The 15,254-nt window shown below is 35.2% G+C and overlaps 1 protein-coding gene across 2 annotated transcripts in view; it reads right to left on the bottom strand.

Moving 5' to 3' along the window:
• ova (ovaries absent) overlaps nucleotides 1–15,254 on the bottom strand; it is a 132,239-nt gene that overhangs the window by 37,429 nt on the left and 79,556 nt on the right. Inside the window, exon 1 of one of the 2 annotated variants that reach the window (XM_068384391.1) lies at nucleotides 341–403. The exons of the other annotated variant lie outside the window; for it this stretch is intronic. The gene's annotated coding sequence lies outside the window, so the exon portion shown is untranslated. Of the gene's footprint in view, nucleotides 1–340; nucleotides 404–15,254 lie in introns of those variants that run through there. 2 annotated transcript variants of the gene reach the window in all.

Below are 15,254 nucleotides of genomic sequence, written 5' to 3'. Positions count from 1 at the left end.
TCCAGCACAAACTCTCGGTGACAGAAGGTGAAAGGCAGACAATTTCCGCTCAGCACGACGACCCACCCAGACGGACACCTCCCCTCCACTACTTCCGTCAGTCACGAATCACGCCAAAAAGTCTTGTCTCTGCCAGCAAAAGGAGCTGTGAGAGTCCGTCACTGACTTGGCCACTCCCGGAGTCTTCTGAGAAGTTTCCTTAAAAGTCCGGTTTTGACTGGATGTTTGGGGCTACACAAAACAGCTGCTTCTCCGTTCACGAGAAGATTACTACACAGCACGAATTTGGGTGTGGAGAGAGGATACGGGTGTCATCAGTAAGAGGCACTGGGAATCCTACTTAAAGGGAGGCAACCACCAGGCACCAGTTACAGTAACACAAAGGACGACGGAGAGCCGAGAGTCCACACACACGGTTCCCACCAACTCTTCCTAGGCTCATCGTCACAAGAGCGCATCAGCTGAGCTGCGGAATTCTGGCGCGAAGCGGCGAAACAAGTGAAGGTCACACACTTGGGACGGAGAGCAGCCTAGACCAAGAGACAGGGGTGGATATAAACACAGAATGAAAATAAAAACACTCTCTCTTCCTCGGCGTATGAACGTCTTACTCCAAAGAAAAGTTGTCAGCTGATGAAAACGTTTGTCCACTTGTCTCCGTAATGAAAGACTCATCAAATAGCCTTGTGTTGTGGGTGCGAATGAAGGTACGATAATAGTGGGACTTATAGCGACAGGGGTGACTGTACCACTCCCGCTTTCTCTGTCAGAGAGGGACTGGTGGAACAGCTCCGCGGCACAGCCCCACGATCCCACCAACAACTGGGTTCGGAGGTCTCCGAACTCCGCAGCAGAGGCCTTTGCCCGCAATTTTTTACTACGCATGTGAACGAACAAGGCAACGCCCCCTTCTGGCTTCGCAACGGCAACATTCTTACACGTGGCTTTAATATTAATTTATTACAACATAAGAACTCGCTTCATGACGCAAATAATTACACACAAATTAAAGTTCATATTCTATCAAATTGGGTGGAGACGAGCATGACAAAGACCACAGCTCTTTCGGGTTCCCTGCTCTTCATGTCCGTTTTCTATGAAACCAGTAAACCATTAACGTCATGGGTGTCTTAGCCCTTTTTGGAGAGGCCATCCTCTCATTTTTTTACACAAGTCGGGTGAGATACTTTCCGGCATGTCTGTACAATTTATTTGTCACACACATGTATGCAAACAAATCTGGCAAACCATACATCATACACTATATTCCCTTTTAAAATCCCAAGCGCCATTACACTGGGAAATTGCTTATTTCTTCCTGAAATACTATACAGTAAGTCTAGTCGTCCTGACATCAAATAGAAATTGATTGGACAATCTCACTTCATAATCAAAGAGAAGCATCTTGGCTCTGGTAACTCAAGCTTACCCAAAACTAGTTACGCAATACAAGATCTCCAATACTTTGAACATCAATCATTGATAACTTGAAGAATCACATCAGTATTCAATACATTAATCTATCCAGGGATCCTACAACCTTCATTAATCTTCCTTCTCTATTTGGTGTTTGCCGCAACTACGTCCTGTTTAACGATTTTTATTAATTTCAAATATTATATGACGAAAATATAGATATTTTCGGTTTTAAATAATCTATCAACCACCTTTTTATTTTATTTTTTTTTTTTGGGGGGGGAATTAAGTACTAGATAAAAACCAAGGTAAGGTAGCATTAGAGAGGGAGGAGAAATTCCAGGGATGTCACTTAGACTAGAACCTAAAAATACTTTTGATATTGCTTGGATCGATGTACTTTCTGCATTATGATGTATAGGTCAATGGTGAAGGCTGGACAATCAGGGGTTGTACGACGAAAAATATTGAACAACGACTACGGGTGTTACACACACACACACACACACACACACACACACATATATATATATATATATATATATATATATATATATATATATATATACACACAGTATATGGATATACCGAGTCATTTTTATTTGAAAAATCTTTTCCGTGGATGATTTAATTTTAACTTTCAGTTGTTGACTAATTCACCTCTTTTCTTTAATTAGTATATTATGAAGACTTTATTAAGAAATACTTTGCAGAGTATGTCAAGTGATTTATTTATTTTTTTATTTATTTTCTTTTTTTGCTAAGCTAGAATGGACTTATATTTTGAATCCAGGTGTCACTATCATTAGTGATTGTACACCTTACGTTATATATGAATGAATGCCATAACTCCAAATTATATTCTTATTTGTATAATTAAACCTTTCATGCTAGGGCCACTTTCCTAATAGTAAGGGTTGAAGAGACCCTTTAGCTATGGTAAGCAGCTCTTCAAGGAGAAGGACACACCAAAATCAATCCATTATTCTCTAGTCTTGGGTAGTGCCATAGACTCTGTACCATGGTCTTCTGCTGTCTTGGGTTACAGTTCTCTTGCTTGAGGGTAAACTCAATCACACTATTCCATCTTATTTCTGTTCCTCTTGTTTTGTTAGATATGTAGTTTACAAGGGAAATATCTATTCTCATGATACTGCCCTTAAATTACTCTATTTTTTCTTATTTCCTTTTCTCACTGAGCTATTTTCCTTGTTGGAGCCCCTGGACTTATTGTATCCTGTTTTTTTAACTAGGGTTGTAGCTTAGCAAGTAATAATAATAATAATAAAGGGTTCACTCATTGTGCTTATATAAGCATATAAAAAGGAATATAAACTATTTTTACCAAACCAATGTGTACTCCAAACAAACTTAGAGAGAGAGAGAGAGAGAGAGAGAGAGAGAGAGAGAGAGAGAGAGAGAGAGAGAGAGAGCACGTTATTTAGAGAGTCACAATAGGAAAGAGCTTGAGCAAATCGAACAGTTCGTGTGCGCCGTAACAAAGTGGCAAAGAAACAACTAGTAATAGAGCGTGAGAGGAGGAGTTCTGGTGATATACCACAGCTTAAGTACATCACACGTGTTTTGCCTTTCTCTTAAAAGGATTCTCGCTATGTTGAAGTTTATTATAGGGATTGGCGGCGACCAATGACATTGCGTCTTGTATGCGCAATACTGTGTGTATATATATATATATATATATATAAATATATATATATATATATATATATATATATATATATATATATATATATATATATATATATATATATATATATATATACAGTATATGCAAAAAAAACCACAGGGAAAATAAAAATATGAAATATAAGATTAAGTCCTGACTAGTTTTATGATACTTCTTCAGAGGACTGATTTATTGAGAGAGGTTTCTTTACATTTTATAGGTACAGTAAACGTACGAACATACAAAGAGAGACTTATAGAACAATGACACTCCCATATCAGCTACCTGGGCTGTTATCAGGTGTTTACTGGGCAGAGAGAGATCAAACCTCATTAGACACCTGCCAAAAAGGGTCATTTCTGGTGACCGGTAAATTCTTGTTTTTGTCTTTCAATACAGTTTCTTTATATCAATAAAGGTAGCCTTATCCATATAAATACATAAGCAAAATTATATGTATATATAAAGCACATCAATATATAAAAATATATACATACGCATACACAGACAGGCATTCATATACGCACATGCATAATATATATACACACACATATACACACGTGTACACATACAGGTATACATATACAGACGCATACCCAAGACTTACATATACAGTACATGTTTTTACACTTGATTTACCGGTCACCAAAAATGACCCTTTTTGGCAGGTGTCTAATGAGGTTTGATATCCGCCCAGGAAACACCTGATAACAGCGCAGGTAGCTGGTATGGTAGCGTCATTGTTCTTTAAGTCTCTATATGTATGTTCGTACGTTTACTTTCCCTATAAAATGTAAAGAAACCTCTCTCAATAAATCAATCCCCTGAAGAAGTAACACAAAACTAGTCAGTACTTAATCTTATATTTCATATTTCCATTTACCCTGTGGTTCTTCTGCATATAGGCTATATATATATATATATATATATATATATATATATATATATATATATATATGTGTGTGTGTAAATATATATATATATATATATATATATATATATATATATGTGTGTGTGTGTGTAAATATATATATATATATATATATATATATATACTGTATATATGTAAATAAATATATATATATATATAGATATATAAATATATATATATATATATATATATATATATATAAATATATATACTGTATATATATAAATATATATACAGTATATATATATATATGTATATATATAAATATATAAATATATATATATAAATATATACTGTATGTATATATATATATATGTATATATATATAAATATATAAATATATAAATATATATATAAATATATACTGTATGTGTATATATATATATATATATATATATATATATATATATATATATATATATATATATATATATATATATATATATATATATATGATACTGGACTATATGACGTTTCTTTACACTAAGTTATTTGAATGAACCAAAGAAACATCATAGAGTCCAGTATCATAAAAGAAACCTTTGGAAACAACTTGAATATTGGACATGGAAGGTATAAACTCGACGCCTTTATATGTAAAGAGATTTGTAAGCTATATAAAAAAAACTTTAACCACTTAATGTAGAACTGAATGTATGGTGAATAATTAACGTCGCTGTGAAATTAATATTTAGACCTAAGCTACCATTCATTAAAGGGTACAATTATTTTATATAATATGCATAAGTGCATTGGCACTATATAGGATTATGCTAGATGTAAGTATTGATATATACGTAATTATATGTTTATGGTAATAATGTTGTATGTGCATATATATGTGTATGTATATATATATATATATATATATATATATATATATATATATACATACACACATGTTAACCATGTGTAAAAACAATTATAGGTAAGTCTATGTATGTGTCTCTATATGTATACCAGTATATGTACACGTACGTATGAATGCCTGTCTGTGTATAAGTATGTATATGTCTTTTTATATATTTATATATAGATGTGTTTTATATATACATAGAGTTTTGCTTGTGTATCTATATAGATAAGGCTACCGTTATTCATAAAAATAAACTGTATTGAAAGTCAAAAACAAGAATTTACCTGTCACCAGAAATGACCCTATTTGGCAGGTGTCTGAGGTGGGATCTCCACCCAGTAAACACTTGATCACAGCCCAGGTACCTGGTATGGGAGTGTCATTGTTCTGTATGTTGGTACGTTTACTTTCCCCTATAAAATGTAAAGACACCTCTCTCAATAAATCAGTCCTCTGAAGAAGTATAACGAAACTAGTCAGGACTTAATCATATATTTCGTATTTTCATTTTCCCTGTGGTTCTTCTGCATCTGAGTATCACGTTTTCCTGTGATTTTTACGCACACACACACACACACACACACACACATATATATATATATATATATATATATATATATATATATATACATATACATATATTACATATATATATTATATATATTATATATATATATACATATATATAAATATATATATATATATATATATATATATATATATATATATATACACAGTTCTTCAGAGGACTGATTGATTAAACAAAGTCTACATTTTCTAGGGTACAGTAAGCGTGGGAACATGCATCAATAGAACTTCAAAAGTTCAAACTCCCAGCAAATGTTTTTATATTGAACAAGCTTGTGTAATTCCTTTTATAGTTTATAAAATCAAATATCTTGTTTAATGCTGTTATTATTTTTAAAATATTTTAATTCAATTTTAATTACTTATATTTTATTTATTTCCTTATTTCCTTTCCTCACTGGGCTATTTTTCCCAGTTGGGGCGCTTGGGCTTATAGCATCTTGCTTTTCCAACTGGGGTTGTAGCTTAGCTAATAATAATAATAATAATAATAATAATAATACATATGTATATATATACAAAACAATACAGTACTCCCAAACAAGCTACCTGGTCTATATTCTCAGGTGTTTGTGGGAGGAGTCCATGTCTCATTAGCCAGGTGTTAAAAAGGATAATTTCAGATGGCAGGTGAACTTTTAGGCATTCCGGTACAGTTTCTTTATATTAATGAGTTTACCTTATCCGTATAAATGCATAAGAAAGTCACATGTATATGTATGTATGTATATATATACATATATATATATATATATATATATATATATATATATATATATATATATATATACACACATTTAAAACTATGATCAACAAAGAGAGCAGACAGGCTTTAGAAGTATATCCAACAACTGACCATATCCATGTAATTAACCAGCTAATGGAAGAATCAACGGAGAAAGACAAAAGCATTTATAGACTATGAGAAAGCTTTTGATACTGTCAAAAGCTCAGCAGTAATGAAAGCACTTCAAAGTCAAGGAATAGATGAATCCTATGTTAGAACACTTGAAGTATCTATACAGGAAGTACAGTAATACCAAAACTTCCGAGAAGAGAGTTAGACAGGAAGACCCCCATCTCTCCTAAATTATTCACAGCATGCCTAGAAAGTTTTAAGAATTTAGATTGGGAAAATGTAGGAATTGATATCAATTGGGAATAACTTAACAAATTGAGATTGGCAGATGACATAGTGAGTTGTAACAAATTGAGATTGGCAGATGACATAGTTGAGTTGAGTGAATCATGGGATGAATTACAAAAGATAATAATTTGAATGGAGGAAGCAGAAATATAGAAATATAGGACTGAAAATGAAAATGAGTAAAACTAATTTAAAGTTCAATGAAAATGCACAGACAACAAATAAGAGTTATGGACGAACCTCTACACATTGTTAATTAATATACGTACTTAGGACAGACAGCAAGTGTTCCCACAAGGCAAGACACCGGACTTAAAAGAAGGATAAACATGGGATGTTGACCATCTAGTAAACAAAATGAGATTATGAAATGTAAAATGCCACTTTTTTAAAAGAAAAATATTCAATGAGATGGTCCTACCAGTTTAACTTATGCATCAGAAACTTGGAGCCTTACCGAAGCCTCAGAACATAAACTAGTTACAATTCGAAGAGATATGGAAAGAATAATGATGGGAATAACACTAATAAGACGGGAAAAGAGCGACATAGATACGAGCGCAAGCTAAAGTAGATGATGTTCTATCATGTAGGAAAAAGAAATGGACACGGACATGACATACAACGAGAATGACAGATAATTGATGGACATTAAGAAAAATTAAAAAAAATCGGTCCCTAGAGATAGCAAACGAAGCAGGGAAAGGAAGAGAAGACAATGAATTGACGAACTAAGAGTTTGCGGTCATCTGACAAATCTATCCTAATCGTCAAATTCTAGTTAAACTAGCGTAGATTACAATAATTGGAGGAATAAAATTATTTAATTAGCCGGTCCTGCCATTACTGTGTATTAGAAACTTTGAGCCCTACTAAAACCTTAGAACAAAAGCTAGTCACAACCCAAAAGAGCTATGGTAAGAATAATGATGAGAATATCATTAAGACCAAATTAAAGTACAGGGTATTCTACGAAGAAGAAGAAGAAGAAGAAGAAGAAGAAGAAGAAGAAGAAGAAGAAGAAGGACGTAAACGGGACATACAATTGTCTGAAATATCGTAAGAACATTGTAAAAAATAAATCGATGTATTTGAATCGTATATCTGAATCATATCCTTTTTTTTTCTCTCTCTCTCTCGTCGTAGTCTTCTATGAAGGTCATATGACACCTCTGAGCCTCTCCCATTGTGAAAGTAACTTTGAAGCCTTCACGATTTGAAGGTCATCTTCAAGACCGTGTTCAACCAGATGTGCGGTACTGAAGTGTTTAACCATTCCTATTAGAGTTCTCTTGTTTGAGGGTACACTCGGGCACACTATTCTATATACTATCTCTTCCTTTTGTTTTGTGAAACTTTTTATACTCTATATAGGAGATACTTATTTTAATGTTACTCTTCTTAAAATATTTTATCTTCCTTGTCTTCCTTTCCTCACTAGGCTGTTTTCCCTGTTGAAGCCCCTGGGCTTATAGCATGCAGCTTTTCCAACTAGGGTTGTAGCTTTGCAGGTGATGATAATAATAATAATAACAACTTTTTATACTCTATATAGGAGATACTTATTTTAATGTTACTCTTCTTAAAATATTTTATCTTCCTTGTCTTCCTTTCCTCACTAGGCTATTTTCCCTGTTGAAGCCCCTGGGCTTATAGCATACAGCTTTTCCAACTAGGGTTGTAGCTTTGCAGGTGATGATGATAATAATTATAACAACTTTTTATACTCTATATAGGAGATACTTATTTTAATGTTACTCTTAAAATATTTTATCTTCCTTGTCTTCCTTTCCTCACTAGGCTATTTTCCCCGTTGAAGCCCCTGGGCTTATAGCATTAAGATTTTCCAATTAGGGTTGTAGCTTTGCAGGTGATGATAATAATAATAATAATAATAATAAAAATAACATTAACACTCGTGTGGGTGGTCATGTAATGACAACCTACAATGATGTAAAACTCATATCTTTTACCAGGAAATCAATTATGTAGCAATAAAACGCACAGCCCATCTGATAGTGCAAGTATATCTTATCTGAAAGTCTACAGATTACAGCAGCAGGGAGGGCTGCTCCAGGAAGCCAACTGCCTTCCTTTACGGAAACAAGTGACACCACGGGAATCTGCCCCACCTAAATAGCCTGATTAATGAGTGAGTCGACACCTGCAACCGCATCTGTGTCAGTAGAAAGCTCAACTTTCATCACCCCGACTGCTGATAACCGAAAACACTTCAGTGAATCCATGGATATTTCCGCTTTGAATAACTGATATTAGAGAGAGAGAGAGAGAGAGAGAGAGAGAGAGAGAGAGAGAGAGAGAGAGAGAGAGAGAGAGAGAGAGAGAGAGAACACCTCAGCGAATCAATGGATATTTCCGCTTTGAATAACTGATTTCCCAATGGCCCTTTTGTATTCTCGTGGGACCAGAGAGTGTGTCAAAGTCAAAGTAAAAAATCACAAATTTTTAAGTAATTTGTATTTTTCCTAACATACTTACCTAGAACTACCTTCTTAGGAGTTACTGGCTAACTCTACCTAGCCTACCAGCTTTTTTGTATAGTTTATCTCCCTCTTCTCGTTTTCACCTTTATTCCATTATAAAATGGTTATTCTGTTACATAATAATATAAATTATTTATATAAAATTCACAATATTTGGATTGTAAAAATCTAGGATATATATACATTCAAGTAAAATTTAAAAAAATATTGCTTAAGTTTCTTTTTGAATAAATCAGAACTAACATTTATACATTTTCTTATTTCCAGAGGTAGTTTGTTCCAGCAAGCTGGGCCCCTTATTGCCATTGAGCGTGAACCCAGAGAGAGAGAGAGAGAGAGAGAGAGAGAGAGAGAGAGAGAGAAGAGAGAGAGAGAGAGAGAGACTTCAGTGAATTCATGGATATTTCCACTTTGAATAACTGATTTCCCAATGACCTTTTTTGTCTTCTCGTGGAGAGAGAGAGAGAGAGAGAGAGAGAGAGAGAGAGGGGGGGGGAGAGAGAGAGAGAGAGAGGGGGGGGGTTGCTGTCGTCGTTAAAACTGGCAAAACAAAATTCAAAATAACGCATTTGTAGATAACCTTTTTTTTAAATAAAGCTTTGAACTGGATTACGAATTTTAAGCCAGAGGCCAGGCATTGGGCAGGGCGATTTCATTCAGCGTCGTAATAAAAATTTAAATCGATGAGATGTTTAAAACCTTTTGAAAACCGCATTCAATCATAACAGCATACTATACCACTCACACATTCAATATGATAAATCAATTAAAAATAACAAATTCAATTAAATTCCATTAAAAATGTCCACTTCAACAAGAGGATCTACAATATCATTTATCATCATGATATTTCCGATGTCGATTTACGAATTTTGAACAAAGTTTCTTTTAGAAGCTCTACAATAATGAGGGCAAAACATAATCCTTTTATTATCAACAAAATACAGAGATCTCGACAAAAAAAAAAAGGTACTTTGGAAAAATTAAATGAATTTCCAAATCAAGTTTGCAATCGTGGTTTTAATGCTCAAATCAAAATTTAATGTTTATATATATATATATATATATATGCGCTTATGATCAGCGACCAAGCCCCTCTCCACCCAAGCTAGGACGAGGCAAGCAATGGCTGCTGATGACTCAGGCACCCCATCCTTAGCTCACAAGAATAGTGAGGTTGCAGCGACCAAAGGAACTAACGAGTTTGAACGGGACTCGAACCAAAGTCTGGCTATCACCATGCAGAGACGTTACTAACAAGTCACAACAGCCCTGTATAAGTAGGTTGCTAGAAACCTATTCAAACCAAGTGTTATTATTAGCCAATATGCTTTAATATTTCTTATTATTATTTGCGACGGGGGGGGGGAGACAAACACCTCTCTTGGAATCTTTAATTATATATATATATATATATATATATGACCTACTAGATAACTTCATATCATTAAGTGGAACCTTAAGTATGTAACAAGTCTGATTTTAGAACAGCTCTCTTCCGGTTCCCTGTCTGCTATCTCATTTCCTAACACTCCCACAGTTTGTAAACAAGAAACGTTAGAGAGCAACTCTTCAAATTTCTGAATTAATGGGTAATGGATATTATTCTGTTAAGGGAGTCACCCTATTTTATAATAGTGTACCCTTAGTTTCTGATAGAAGTTCCAAATCCTTATCTATGGACGTCACTTCTGCAATCTATATAGAAGCAAGGTCAGGTAATTTTGCTAAATATGACTCGACCTTGTAGACTACAATACATTCTACCCCATTCTCTGACTTTAAGCCAATAGTACATAACAACATTATAGGGCTTGCGTATCGCCATGATCAACAAAGCTGTACTAGTCAGGGCCACCCATACTAGGTTGGTTTGCAGTGAGTGATGAGACGAAAATATCACACTATCACTAATCCGCACCGGAGCGTGGTGATGAAAATTGGCAAAACCTCAGGCATGAATTGACATGTCTGAGGACTTTGTCCTGCAGTGAACTAGCAACGGCTGCATTTGTTGCTGTTTCTGATTCTATGCACAGCATTACCTTCATAGAATTCAGAAATAATATCATATACGAGTGTTATCCTTTATAACTGATTTTGTGCATTTGGATACAAGGGAATAATTAATTTCGTTAATACTTTGACTTTAGAGAAACGTCGTTTGATGATCTTGGGCTCAAAATCTCTCAGGGGTTCCAAGCATTTCTTTAAAAAATTAAGAGAGATGATATTTGGGGTATATTTAATACTATAAAGAAACCGCAAACTCAATTTCTTTCTTCGCAGATCAAGTGGCAATACTCTCCACAGAGGAAGTTCTAGCTGCACCTGATTGATTGATTGATTGATTTGAGGTTCTCTGGCATCCTGACATCTAGATGCACCTGAGCATATTCTAAGATCCATAGGGCCAATATCGAGTTCTCCCAATTTAGTTCAACATGTAAAGATTATATTTGGCAGCCGTATTCAAGCTTTGATTTAGAGAATCATACAGCCTAAAATATGCCTTCTTATTTGCTCCCCAATTGAAATCAGTCTTAGGGCATCAATGTGGTTAGCAAGTTTGCAATCGTTTATATATATATATATATATATATATATATCGATTGCAAAATTGCTAACTAAATTGATGCCCTAAGACTGATTTATATATATATATATATATATACACATATATATATATACATACATATATATATATATATATATATATTGGTCCCTAGAGACTGTTAAAGAAGCAGGGGAAGGAAGAGAAGACGATGGATTGACGAACTGAGCCCTCAAACAGACGCAAGTGGTAGGACATGTCTGAGGTCTTTGTTTTCGCTGCAACCTTACCATCCTTGGAGATAAGGATGGGGGGTTTGGGGGAGCCTATAGGTCTATCTACCAAGTCATCAGCAGCCATTGCCTGGCCCTCCTTGGTCCCAACTTGGGTGGAGAGGGGGCTTGGACGCTGATCATATGTAATATGGTCAGTCTCTAGGGCATTGTCCTGCTTGATAGGGCAATGACACTGTCCCTTGCTTTTGCCATTCATGAACAGCCTTTAAATGAAAAAAACCTCAACCCCCAACTATAGTACCCAAACACAGCAGTGGCCTCCCCTGTAAACAGCTTAAACTCATGGTCCAGGGCTGGTATCGATCTGCAGCCATGCGAATGCTAGGCGAAGACGTTACCACTGAACTAGCCAGGATTGCAAACTCGTAAAGCTCTCAAAAAACATAGAAGCGAATACAGATTTCTTGAAGTTATTGCTTCGATTTCATTACATATGTACTACATAGCCTAATCAGTGATATTGGCTGATTTTCTATATACACTAAATTTGAATTTATCATTATATTTATTTATACGGTCATCCAAAAAAAGGTAAGCAACAATTATTCTCAAACTCTATAGTTTACTAACTATTTATGGAACCAAGCCATTCAATTTTTAATAATAGTTATCTAAATTTTCATTCTTTTGACATGTGTGAAGAAGAAGAAGAAGAAGAAGAAGAAGAAGAAGGAGGAGGAGGAGGAGGAGGGGGTGGGGAGGAGGAGGAGGAGGAGGAGGAGGAGGGGGTGGGGAGGAGGAGGAGGAGGAGGAGGGGGGTGGGGAGGAGGAGGAGGAGGAGGAGGAAGAAAATCTCCCTATGAAGAAGTATACCCACATATTTTTTTAGTAACAGTCTACAGTAATGAACACTTGGAGTTCAGCCTTTACACAATAAACGGTCAAGTGCTGTATATCCATACATATTTGTATGTAACAACTGTAGTCGAGGAACACTGAGAGAGTTCAGGCTTCGATTTGGAAAGTATCGTCTTAAGAGCGGAACTAGAAAGTCTGACTATAGACTATAAATGTAAAGTGGAGGTGGTAAAATTTCTTTTTACTTATAACATCCGGAACTCGAGCATAGGGAGTATATATGGATAACCAATGGAATTCATGTCTTAGAGAGAGAGAGAGAGAGAGAGAGAGAGAGAGAGAGAGAGTTATAAGGATTTTGTATGACTCGAAGACTCTTTGGTCCATGCACGTAGACTCCATTTGTTCTCTGGTAGAGCGATTTAGTTTAAGCATTTAGAGTTCTTATGATCTTGTTTAACTTATTCATGAACTCATTTACAATGTTACCGTTCACTATATCAGCTGGAAGTCTATTCCAAGTATTTGCAATTTGCAATTTTCTAGGTGGAAAAATTACCACATTGAGAGAGAGAGAGAGAGAGAGAGAGAGAGAGAGAGAGAGAGACTTTAAAATAACCCATTCCAGGAAGTTCAAAACGCCAATGACATTAGACAAACAGAAAGAAAAACAAAATATTGTACGTGACTCATCAAATTAAGACTCTCTGACTCACAAGTTCTCGTGCTTCATCGACCCTCAATCAAAACTGCAAAAAATTAGTGAAGTCATATCCACTGAAATGTTATTTAACATGCAAGCAAACATTAATTTCGTTATCAAAAACGTCATTTTAAACAGCGTGGCATTTAATTGATTTAATAAGTATGATTTTTTTTAATAAATAATTCCTTAAAGAAAACTAAGGAAATTAAACACACATGAACTCTATCATCCACTATCTATTTTTACAAATTTTGGGAGTAAACAAATACTTGCAAAATGTTTTCGCAAAATTCTCCCACTGCAAATATAAGACCAATTAAAGAATAAAAAGAGATAATTGCAAGAAAACTTTCAAAAGTAATCCAGAACTAAAGACACAAAAGATTTGAGTTTTAAAAAAGTATTCTTCTACTCAGAGATGAACTCTAACAAAAGCATGAATGGGAAATGCAACAGGTGCTAGGTCACCTTCGCGTGTACCAGCGTACTTTAAGTTCGCCTTCATTCATTTCCTTGCCCCTCCCACTACTACTACTACTACTACTACTACTACTACTACTACTACTACTGCAGCTGCTGATGGTGCTCTTCAAGTAATGAGTACCTGTTTGTTACGTGATTCACGTTAATTACTACGGAAATTATAAAAAACTACTAATGAATGAAATTATCTTAAATCAATTAATAAAATCACCGTTATTTGATAAAATATATTAAATAAAACCACCAAAATGTCTAAAACGGTTTGTGAATCTGACAATGATAAAGAAATGCAGTTATACGAAAAGAATTTAGTCCGTAAACTGCTCACAGATCGAAATATATCGATTCAATAAAAAAAAAGTGCGGAAAAGAAAAAAAAAAACACGTGAAAAAATAATCCCTCAAACACTCACTAAGTCAAGAAATGGACCTCGATCAATGAAATTACTGTTACTATAACGCTATCCCATATTCAACAATCCCCCCCCCCCTTCTTATGGGGAGGGAGGGGGGATGACTCGGTAAAAATTACCAAAGATCAATTTCTTGAATAATTAGCGGAAGATGGACATCGTCTGTCATTCCAGACTTTTTGGGAATCACTGTAAACTAGAACTGAGAGAGAGAGAGAGAGAGAGAGAGAGAGAGAGAGAGACCCTTTATTTAATGAGTCACTCTAATTTGCAATCAATTACCTTTCTAAGTTGAACAATACAAAGGTCAACTTGTATCAATATCTGTTTTAAAGAGAGAGAGAGAGAGAGAGAGAGAGAGAGAGAGAGGATCCTTAATCAATGAGTCAGTCTATTTTGCAATAGATTATCTTTCAGCGGCGAACAATACAAAGGTCAACTTGCATCGATATATTTGTGTGTGTGTGAGAGAGAGAGAGAGAGAGAGAGAGAGAGAGAGAGCATCTTTTGATCATGCAACACCTTACTTTAATAGTGTACAATAGACTGCTTTCCCAGACTTCGAAACTTTATTCGTAAACAAATAAAGCACGTTTACTCATTGTTAGGTTTAAAGGCCACTCATGAATGCCAGAGGCAAGGGACCTTGACATTCCCCAAGCAAGTAGGATAATGCTCAATGCCCTAGAGACTGAAAATATATATTATAATCAGCGCCCCAGGCGCCCCTCCACCCAAGCTAGAACCAAGGAGGGTAAGGTAATGGCTGCTGATGACACAGCAGGTAGACCTATAGGCTCCCCCAAAACCCCCTTCCTTAGCTCACAAGGATGATGGGTGCAGACACCAAAGGAACTAACGAGCGGGACTCGAAC

The sequence above is a fragment of the Palaemon carinicauda genome, chromosome 12, assembly GCF_036898095.1.
Source record: "Palaemon carinicauda isolate YSFRI2023 chromosome 12, ASM3689809v2, whole genome shotgun sequence".
NCBI classification, from domain to species: domain Eukaryota; kingdom Metazoa; phylum Arthropoda; class Malacostraca; order Decapoda; family Palaemonidae; genus Palaemon; species Palaemon carinicauda.
Note: the sequence above shows the minus strand (reverse complement) of the source record. Positions and strands in the feature narration are given on the sequence as shown.